Genomic DNA, 9,358 nt, shown 5'->3' with positions numbered 1-9,358 from the left:
CTCGCTGATCACGGCTGGGCTTACCGCATGCACGAGTGTGCCGGCCCGGCATGCAGACCCGGCATGCTGAGACCATTGCCACACACCCGAAGTCTGAGCCACCCCTGGGAGGGCATCCTGGGATGTGCTAGCTGGTACGGACTGGCACCAGCACTCTGTGAGGCCAAGAGTGGGTGGGAGGTCCCCAGCGTGGGAGCCAGGCCGCCAGCACCGTGTCTGGGCTGGTTGATGGATCGGTGCCTGGGTCCATGGAGGTGACCCTCCGAGAAGCCCCCACCCCTGGGATCTGTGGGAGGCCTGCCTGGGGTCCCAGCCCTCCCTACCTTGTCTCCCACATGGCTGGGCCACCTAAGTGGGTCAGCTCAGGCAGCGTGCGGTGAGGGAGGCGGTGGCTCGCCAAGCAGCCGCCCACCCACCCCCTCCAGCCCCCACCCTCGGGGAGCCTGCTGCCGAGGTGAGCCCGCCACGGCTGTTCCGGAAAGCGCGGACCGACCGGCAGCCTCGTGGCTGGGTTCCCAGGGCGTTGGCTCCGAGGCCTCTGCCTTCCCCGATGGGGAAGCTGATGCTTCACCCTGAGTGTGCCCAGCCAGGCTGCTGCGGCTGCTGGCCCGCGGCCAGGTCTTCCCCTAGCCCTGGAGGAGGAGAGGGCAGGGCCCTCAGGCCCGTGGGCAGGACGGAGCTCGCCTGGCACAGCACGCTGGAAATCTGTGGCCCAGCTGCCGTCAGGTGATGGCTGGTTTCACTTCTCAAGTTTCCGCCTCCCGCCGGCCAGAATGACATCAGGGCCCTTGGCACAGCCTGTGTCCAGCCCCCGGCACTGCCCCTGGACAGCTGTGGGCCAAGCGTCAGGGATTGTCATTCCGTGGCCCTGCGGCCTAGACTTGAACCTCCAGCCCTTCCGTCACAGCCGCGCCTGGTCACTGCCTGGCCGCCAAGGGCCTGCGTTACTTTGCCTGTGTGAGACTCGATCGCATCATCTACTTGCTGGGGGCTTCTCATTGAGCCCCGGTAGCCTGATGGATTATCAGAGGAGCGGCTAACCACAAGTCAGCAGTTCGAACCCACCAGTCACCCCACGGGAGCAAAGATGAGGCTTTCCACTCCATAAAGGCTCACAGCCTAGGAAACCCACACGGGTTGTTCTGCTCAGTCCTCCAGGGTCACTCTGTGTACCCCGGGCTTTTACCAGCCTCCACGGAGGCACCAACAGCACTGTGGGGGCACAGTGGGTGTGTCCTCAGACTGTCTCCCCCGGGGCCTGTCTGCCAAGCCCCTCAAGCCCCACTCCTGCGATGCTTCTGTTTCTTGTTTCCTCAGGGCCACTTCCCAGGGCTGGTCAGCCTCATTGCCCTTCCCTTCCCCTTGGTGGTCTTCAGCCCTCTGCTTTCTCTTTCTCCCTTCTCCTCTCTGGAGGCCTCATGGGGGGGCCTCCCCCCCACTCTCTGAGCCGAGCGGCTGCCCCGCAGGTTCACCTCCAGCCAGGGGACGGCGGCCTACTGGTCAGATGTGCAGCAGGCACAGGGTTCAGGGCTTGGCCTCCCGGCCAAGGTCACTATCACCATCTCCAGCCTAGGAAGGCGTGGTCTGGAGAGGAGACCACACACATCCAAGGGACTGACCGGGGCAAGCCAGCTCAGGCCGGAGGGCCCAGCCACAGCAGACCCACTTTAGTCCCAAGGACCTGAGGAAGGGGAGGGGGATTTCCAACTGCAAGACTGGAGCCCTACAGCCACCCCATCCAGCCCTCCCTCCAGGGCAAGGGCCTCCACCTCCTTGGGGAAAGGTGGGGGCCGGCTGGAGGTGCTGGGGTTCCTGGGTGGCACACAGTTGCCCTGCCTGCCACGGAGAAGCTGGGAGTTCTCATCACGAGAGAAAGGACAGGTGACCGGAGTCTGAAAACTCATCACAGTTCTCTGAGGGAGGATGGAGCTGAAGGCAGCTGTGTTTTGTTTTTCTCCTAAAGACCGTGTGCTTGCAGGGAGTGGTCTGGGGCTTGGCCCCTCCCCCACGTCCTTACGTCCGCCCGTCTGTCTGTCCACTCCTTGGTCTTGAGCAGTGGTTCTCAACCTGTGTGTCGCAACCTTTTTTTTGGGGGGGGGGGTGTCGAACGACCCTTTCAGAGGGGCCGCCCAATTCATCATAGTAGCAAATGACAGTGATGAAGTAGCAACGAGAATAACTTTATGGTGGGAGGGGGGGGGTCACCACATGAGGGACTGTATGAAAGGGTTAAGGCTTGAGGAAGATCGAGGAACCGCTGGTCTTGGGCATTCCTTTTTTGCGCCCCAGCATCAGCTGTGGAGACCCCCAAGAGCCTGAAGAAGAGCGGGGAGCTTACAGAGAGAGGGCCACTCTGGCCACCCTGTGGCTGAGAGGACCAGCTCTCCATCCGCCAGCCCGCATCCCCTCGCCAGCCTCAACGTGAGGCCTGTCTGCAGCCGGTGGCTGCACCCCACTGGCCACCATGGTGCCAGGGGGCCATTCCAACGGTTTTCTCTGCTGCCCACCCCGTACGCCCCCAGGACTTGACGCCCAGGCTAATGGCGGGCCCCCTGCGCCCCGGGCCCTGCCTTCTCTGTTTCTTGCCCCTGTTGAAGTGCCTCTGCCCCTCCGTCCCCAGATGGGCCCCTTTCAGCAGGCTTCCGGCAGCGGCGGCAACGAAGCTGGGCACCCGGCCTACCACCTGCTCCGAACTGTATAAAAGTTTAACCTGAATGGCGTTGGGAACGCCCATCGTAAAGCGGCGGGAGCCGTGCGTCCTGAGATGTATAAATTACAGGCGCCCTCTGAAGCTGTAATTGGAAATGGGAGCCACTGGAAGCTTGAAAGAGGAGGCCTTTGCCTGGGCTGAGCACAGAGGCTCTCTGCTGCCTTTCAAAGGGCACACACCGCCCAGAGTCTGGCTGCGAAGAAAGAGTGTTCTCAAACCAAATGGAGCTCTGGGCTCCTCCGCCCCAGTCCCCACTTCCTGCCCTCACCCCCATGCCCAATGACCGACTGACTGACTGCCCTGGGCTGCAGACCCCACCCAGTCCTCAAGCCCCCTAACAATCTGGGAGAGAGCCGTCAGGACAAACTCCAGCCCACCGCTTCCCCCCAGAGTGGGGGGCGCCCAGGGCAGTGGGCTTGGCGCCCCGGAGCTCCCAGCACCTCCTTTACAGTGGGGCAGGCAGCCCACCTGGCAGAGCGTCACAGCTGGTCGGCGCTGAGGTGCTAGGATGTGGCTCAAGTGTTCAGGCTCTGGAGCCAGGCCTGCTGCCTTCCACCCCCAGCTCCCACTGCTGTCGGAGGGGACGCCAGGCTGGTCTTTCAGCCAGGAGGGTCCTCTCTCTATGCAGCTTCCTACCGGACCTATAAGGACCAACCAGGCCTGGGGGTGGGAGCCCCTGGGGATGGCGAATGCTTACTCTGCTGGGCGGAGCTTAGTGGTTCATCAGCCCAGAGGAGGTTAGGAAGAAAGGCCTGGCACCCTGCTGCCCCCGACACACATGGACATGGTCCCGTGAGCTGGGGTCTCAGCAAGGACCACCGGCACCATGGGCCTGCCTCTGAGGGGTGTTGGCAGGCCGAGGTGGGCAGTGCTGGCTGAGTGGTGCTCTCAGGGCACACATGCCACCAGGAGTTCACCACCAGGCTTATTCTGGTTCCATCTGGGCTGGGCCCTGGGTCTGTATTGTCTGACCACTGCTGTTGGGTCAGGGAGCACCCCAGGTGGAGCAGGGGCACAGCAATGGGTGCTGGGCAGTGCTTACTAATGGGGGCCGGGGTCGTGCAGCCTGGCCTGAGATGCCTGCCCTGCCAGACCCTGCACACTTGCCCGGTGTGCTTTTCAGCAGCTCCAGCTGTGTGGGGCCTTGGTGCCCCCTCCCCAGCCAATGCCCAGTCCTGGGGCAGGTACTGAGGCTGAGCAAGGGGGCTGGTTCATTTCACAGAGCAGCATGGTGACCCCTGCATAGGCCTCCAGGGGCTGGCAAGGGTGCATATAGACCTGCTGATGTAGAATTTCTGGGTGGCGGCCTGGGATCTACATATACCCATCTCCTCTCTGCCGCTGGGAATCATTCGTGTACACACACAGACACACACCCAGACATACACAGACACACCACATCCAGACCCATACATACACTGACATACACGCACAGGCACACCACAGACACACATACAGTTAGGTGACCAGAAGTGGGACAGTCCCGATTTTTAACAATTTTTCCTGCATCCCGCAGCGTTTTTAAAAAGTCCCGATTTTTGGAAAGAATGCATGACAAGCTAGGGTCTACGGTTTTTGGCTGCCATGTGGCTATTTCGCCAGCATATGAGTTTTATCAATGGTGTCCCATTTTACCAATGTTGAAATCTGGTCACCTTAACATACAGACACACGCAGACACACACACACACACACAGAGCTACAACTACACCTTTGTACATGCGCTTTGCCCTTACCAGGCAGGCGTCATGAGTCCCAGACTCCAGCTGGCCCCTGCCCATGAACCTTGGTCTCAGAGCTGTGCCCTTGAGCCTTCTCCTCGGCTTTACTAAGCATCATGTCCTTCTCCAGGGACTGGGCTCTCCCAACAATACGGTCAAAGTACCTGAGACCAAGTCTTACTGTCCTTGCCTCTAAGGAGTATTCTTTAAAAAACCAAACCAAACCAAAACAAAACAAGGACCAGAAGGATATAGGCACACTTCCTAGAGAAACGACAAGCGATATCTATTTTCTAAGCACAAAGAAACCTATCTAGAAGTATCTGGTCCAAGGCTCTCCAGTGACAGTGTCTGCCTGGCCTGGAACTTGCAGCATCCCCTGCCCCAAGTTGGCCCAGGCTCCCAAGGCGGGAGGGCTTCTCCTGCTCAGCCCAGCCATCCGGTGGGCCCCTCTCCTGGGGGCTCAACCTGATGATCATCTTGGTCCGCTCTGCATGGCTGCTTCTCCCAGCTCGGAATCTCCTCTGCTGGCCGGGCAAACGTACAGCTTTGTGTTATGAGGTCCAGCAACACAGGGCCGGGTGGGGAAATGAAAAGCCCACCAGCTTGCCATCCTCAGGGGCAGCGTTCAGATTTCTGTCAGGACACCATCTAGGTGCTGGAACCCCAGTTCCAGAAACTGAGCATGGAGGCACTCGAGAAAGAAGGGGTGACTGACTGAAGTTGGGACTTCACCCTGGGGCAGTGCAGGGACCTGTCCGTGTACTTCTCTGGGCATAGGGTGGTCTGAGATTTGATGAGGCTAGAACTGACTGCCCAGAGCCCTCCTGACCCTGATCATCTGGGGGTTCACATGCCTACCCTTTCCTGTCCCTAGCCCCACCCTCGGCTTGATTTTCTAAGCAACGTGTCTGCTCCAGGCTCCCATTTGTTCTTGCTGGCCCAAATGGAGTCAGTGCAGAATTGTCCGCTCCGGGCAGGGCCTCTGCGTCAGGGCTTGTGTGGGGCAGTCCTGAAGACATGGCCAAGCCTCCACCTCCAGGCTAGTAACAGCTCAGGGCTGTGGATCCATGACTGCAGATGACTTGGGCCCTGGGACGTCCCGGGCCCTCTGGAGCCCTTGGCAACCTCTCTGCCAGCTCTGGCCAGGTGTGGGTTTCTCATCGCCCCCCTGCCCACTCCCCCAGTGTCCACCATCCCCCAGCTGCTGCCGCTGCTCATTGGGAGGGAGCAAATCCATTCAGGCTGTTTGTTTGAGACACTGAAGAAAGCCCGTGGGATCCGCATGCTGGCAGGCTCCTTTCAGGGCCCTGGGTAAACTGCTGCATCTCTCCTGCCAGCCACCCTCCTGCTTGGGAAGGACAAGAGGCCAGTCTGGCAGGGAAGCCACCAGGGCTCAGAGATCAAAGCTTGGGTGCTGGGGCCACCCAGACGGACACAGGCTGCCCTTCCCGCACCTGCGATACCTGCCCGGTGACTCCAAGCACGGGTACCCGCCCCACGTGTCTGCAAGCTCGGAACACTCACATCCGTGTTTTCTCTGGCAACCCCGTGGTGGCTTTGCAGCTGATGGCGGGGTTCAGCATGGAGCCCCACAGGGCAGATGTGAGGGGGGCAGCGTGGGGAGAGGAGAAGAGCCGGCCTCAAGCGAGCTCCTGCTCATCCCTCTGGACCCTGCGTGCCCGTCCACCCCACCAGGAAGCCCTCACCAACCCACCCCCTGCGTGTTCCCCAGAGTCCCATTTGTTCCGTGCTTACTGGCTCTGTAATTCTGCTCTCCAAGATCCTTGAAAAGGGTCTCACAGGGTGTGAAGTGTTAGGTGGCTAACCACAAGATGGGCGGTTCAGACCCACCAGGCTCTGCTTGGGAGGAAGATGAGGCTGTCTGCTCCCGGTGAAGATCCGGGATCCTGAGAACCCTGCAGAGCAATGCTGCCATGAGCCGGGATCGCTTTGAGGCTTGTGGGTGGGGACCTCCTTGAGGCTGGGGCTTGCCACCCCCCGAACCCCAAACTGCTCCCTAAGTCCTGCCAGAGGGGACCCTGGCCCCGGCAGCACCTGACTCTCCTGGCCTACCCCTTACTCGCCGCCAGGCAAGCCCAGTTGGAAGGGGCACCCGGCTTTGCTCCTGGCAGCAGTGCGGTGGCCGCTCTGCTAACCGCTAAGTAACCGGTCTAGCGGGTTTGCAGGCACCAGCACAGGCCAGTGACCTCCGGGAGGTGCTGTGTCCTCTGTTCTCTCTGTCCTCCTTCCTGCTGCCGTTGTGTCCTCTAGCCTCCTCCTCACCCCCACAGGGAGGGCATTGCCTCCAGCCTAGCTCGATGTTGTTCCTTGACCTGCCCTCCACGGGGTCCAGGGTCTGCAGAGAAGAGGAGGGTGCAGGCAGTTCCTGACCTGTACCCTGGAAACGAGGAGGCCACCTGTGGATGGGTGACAGACCCAGCAGGGGCTGGCTGTGCCATGATGGCCATCCCCCCACCCCCAACACACACACACATACACACACACACACTCACACACACAGGTGCAGAGGAAAAGGGGGCAGGGCGGTGGAGGAGCAGGAAGCCTCCTCGTGGGGAGCAGGAAATGGGGGAGCACAGGCGTGCCCTGAGCCTCATGCTGGGAGGGCTGGGCGCCCACTCTGTAGGTGTCAGCGGCACTGTCACTGGCGGTGGGAGCCGGGGTTTCCCTGGCTGACTCACCCGGCCTAGTGGAGCTTCAGCCCAGGCAGGAGTTGTTTGCAAAGGTGTCTGGGTAGTGACAGCGACAGCTCACACATCTGTTGGAGCGATGGAATCCCAGGTGGGAGCCGGGGCGGGCAGGCGGGGGCGGCCAGGCTGGTGAGGCCCTGGGCCCACTCCTGGCCCAGGCAGGCTGTGGGCAGAAGCCCCCAGGGCCTCCTAGAGCCCTGCCTCCCCTGCTGCACTCCCACTGGTCTCCCAGCAGCCCTGGGACCTGGCTCAGCCCCCCCAGCCCCACTCCCAGCACAGCCTGGGGTGATCCCACCCCACCCCCAGCAGCTGCAGAAAGGAGTAAGAATAGAGAGGCATTGATCTCCTGGTCCCAGCCTCACTGGGCCCCCAGACAGGACGACCCCTGGCAGGGCAGTGTGAGAGGCAGGAAGTGGGGTCAACAAGTGACCCAGCCAGGGGCCAAGGACCCTGGGAGAAAGAGAAGAGGCAGGCCCACCCACCCCCACCCAGGACGGCTCACCCCAGTGTGTGTGTCCCGCCTGGGGCAGCAGATGTCCGGGTGGGGTGCGGGGAATACGACCCCCGGCCCTGCGCCTGTACCCCTGGCTGGCTTCCCGCAGAGCAGGCACTGTGGAGGTGTCGCAATCACAGTGTGTGAGGGGCTGGTGGAGGCTGAGCAGGCTGCGAGCAGGCCTGTGGGGGCGACGGCAGAGCACGTGGGGCACTGGGGAGAGGAGGGGGTGGCAGGGATGTACAGTTCTGGGCTGCTGGCCCCAGCGTCCCAGCCTTCCTGCTGGCGGGGGTATGGGGGGAGGAGGGGAGGGTCCCACCTGGCCCCGGGGGGCAGGCTAGAATAGCTGGGGACTCCTCCTGGGGCTAAGCTTCCAGGGCTGAGGACACGGGTGATAGGGCTCTGGCATAGCCTGGTCTTTCAAGGCAGACTTATTGCTCCCTGTCCGCCAGCAACACCCTGTTGGCTGGCTTCTCCCTGGGACCCAGCGGACACCTCACCCCCCCACCCCCCACCCCACTCCAGCTGGCTGGCCAGCTGACTGATAGGCCCAGCTAATCACTCTGTGGGTAGGAGCTGCCTGAAATGGAATGCGGCTGGCTGGGCCGGACCCTGCCCAGCCTTCCAGGCACAATGCTGGGCCATCTGGGTCCACTGCTGCAGTTGGGAGTGTTGAGGCCTTGAGTCCTGGGCAGACAGGGAGGGCCTCCAGGGCAGGGCTGGCCCCGCTGGGCCCTTTGGGGTGGCTCTCTTACCGGAGCGAGTCAGGCTGGCTGGGGGATCAGCCTTGTATGGCCAGAGGACAGTCCCGGCACTGTGCGGGACATTCTGACCTCTTGTGGCTGGGGTAGGACTCTGCCTTCCACACCCTCAGCCCTCACCTTCCTCCTCTGAGAAAGAGTGTGTGTGTGTGTGTGTGTGTGTGTGTGTGTGTGTGTGTGTGTGTGTACTCTTTGGCTCAGAAGGTCCCCTGCTTGGCCAGGACTTCCAAGATATCCACACCGGGTTCTGGGGGAGGACGGGACCCAGATAGCCAAAGGACCTCTCGAGCTGAACCCTGTTATTTCCCATCTGCCTGCCCCCCGATTGGGGGCTCCCTCTCAGACCCACTGCTGTGGGATTGGCTCTGGATTTTCAGGGCCCACCCGGAATGTTACCCTTCCCAGGGTCTTCTTGTGACTTTGGGAAGCCAGCTGCCAGGCCTTTCTCCTGAGGTACCACTGGGCAGATTTAAACGGCCAGCTCTCACTCCGGAGACCCCGATGGCTCGGTTGTAACACCCCGGGGCGAGTGAGACAACACCAGCCAGTCCCCAAGGCCTGACCTGCTGGCACGTGTGGGACTCTGTGACAATGCTGTCATTGGGGTTGGCGGTTCCGACTGCTGGTGACCTCGGGCCATAGAGCATAACTGTCCTGTAGGGTTTCTGAGCGGCTACATGTTGGGTGCAACACTGGGTGCCAAGGAGGTGTGGGGAGTGTGGGCCTGCCCCCCCAGGAGTGTCCAGGAGTGGAGGGGACATGGTCAGGTCCACCTCGGGGCTGGCAGGTGGCTGGAAGCTTCACAGGAGACGTGAAGGCCAGGATGTCCCCAGGGGATCCAGGGTGGACCGTCAGGTGGGCAAAGGAACAGCCCGGGCAGAGGCACAGAGAGGCGGGGGCCCGGCCGGCCTGAGTGCTGGGGCCCGCGGCTGTCATCTTTACACAGAGCAGCCTATCACCAG

This window comes from Echinops telfairi, unplaced genomic scaffold (genome assembly GCF_000313985.2).
Source record: "Echinops telfairi isolate 266 unplaced genomic scaffold, ASM31398v2 ScPeMD7_7416;HRSCAF=8454, whole genome shotgun sequence".
NCBI classification, from domain to species: domain Eukaryota; kingdom Metazoa; phylum Chordata; class Mammalia; order Afrosoricida; family Tenrecidae; genus Echinops; species Echinops telfairi.
The sequence above is the reverse complement of the archived record's forward strand: the minus strand, read 5'-3'. Positions refer to the sequence as shown.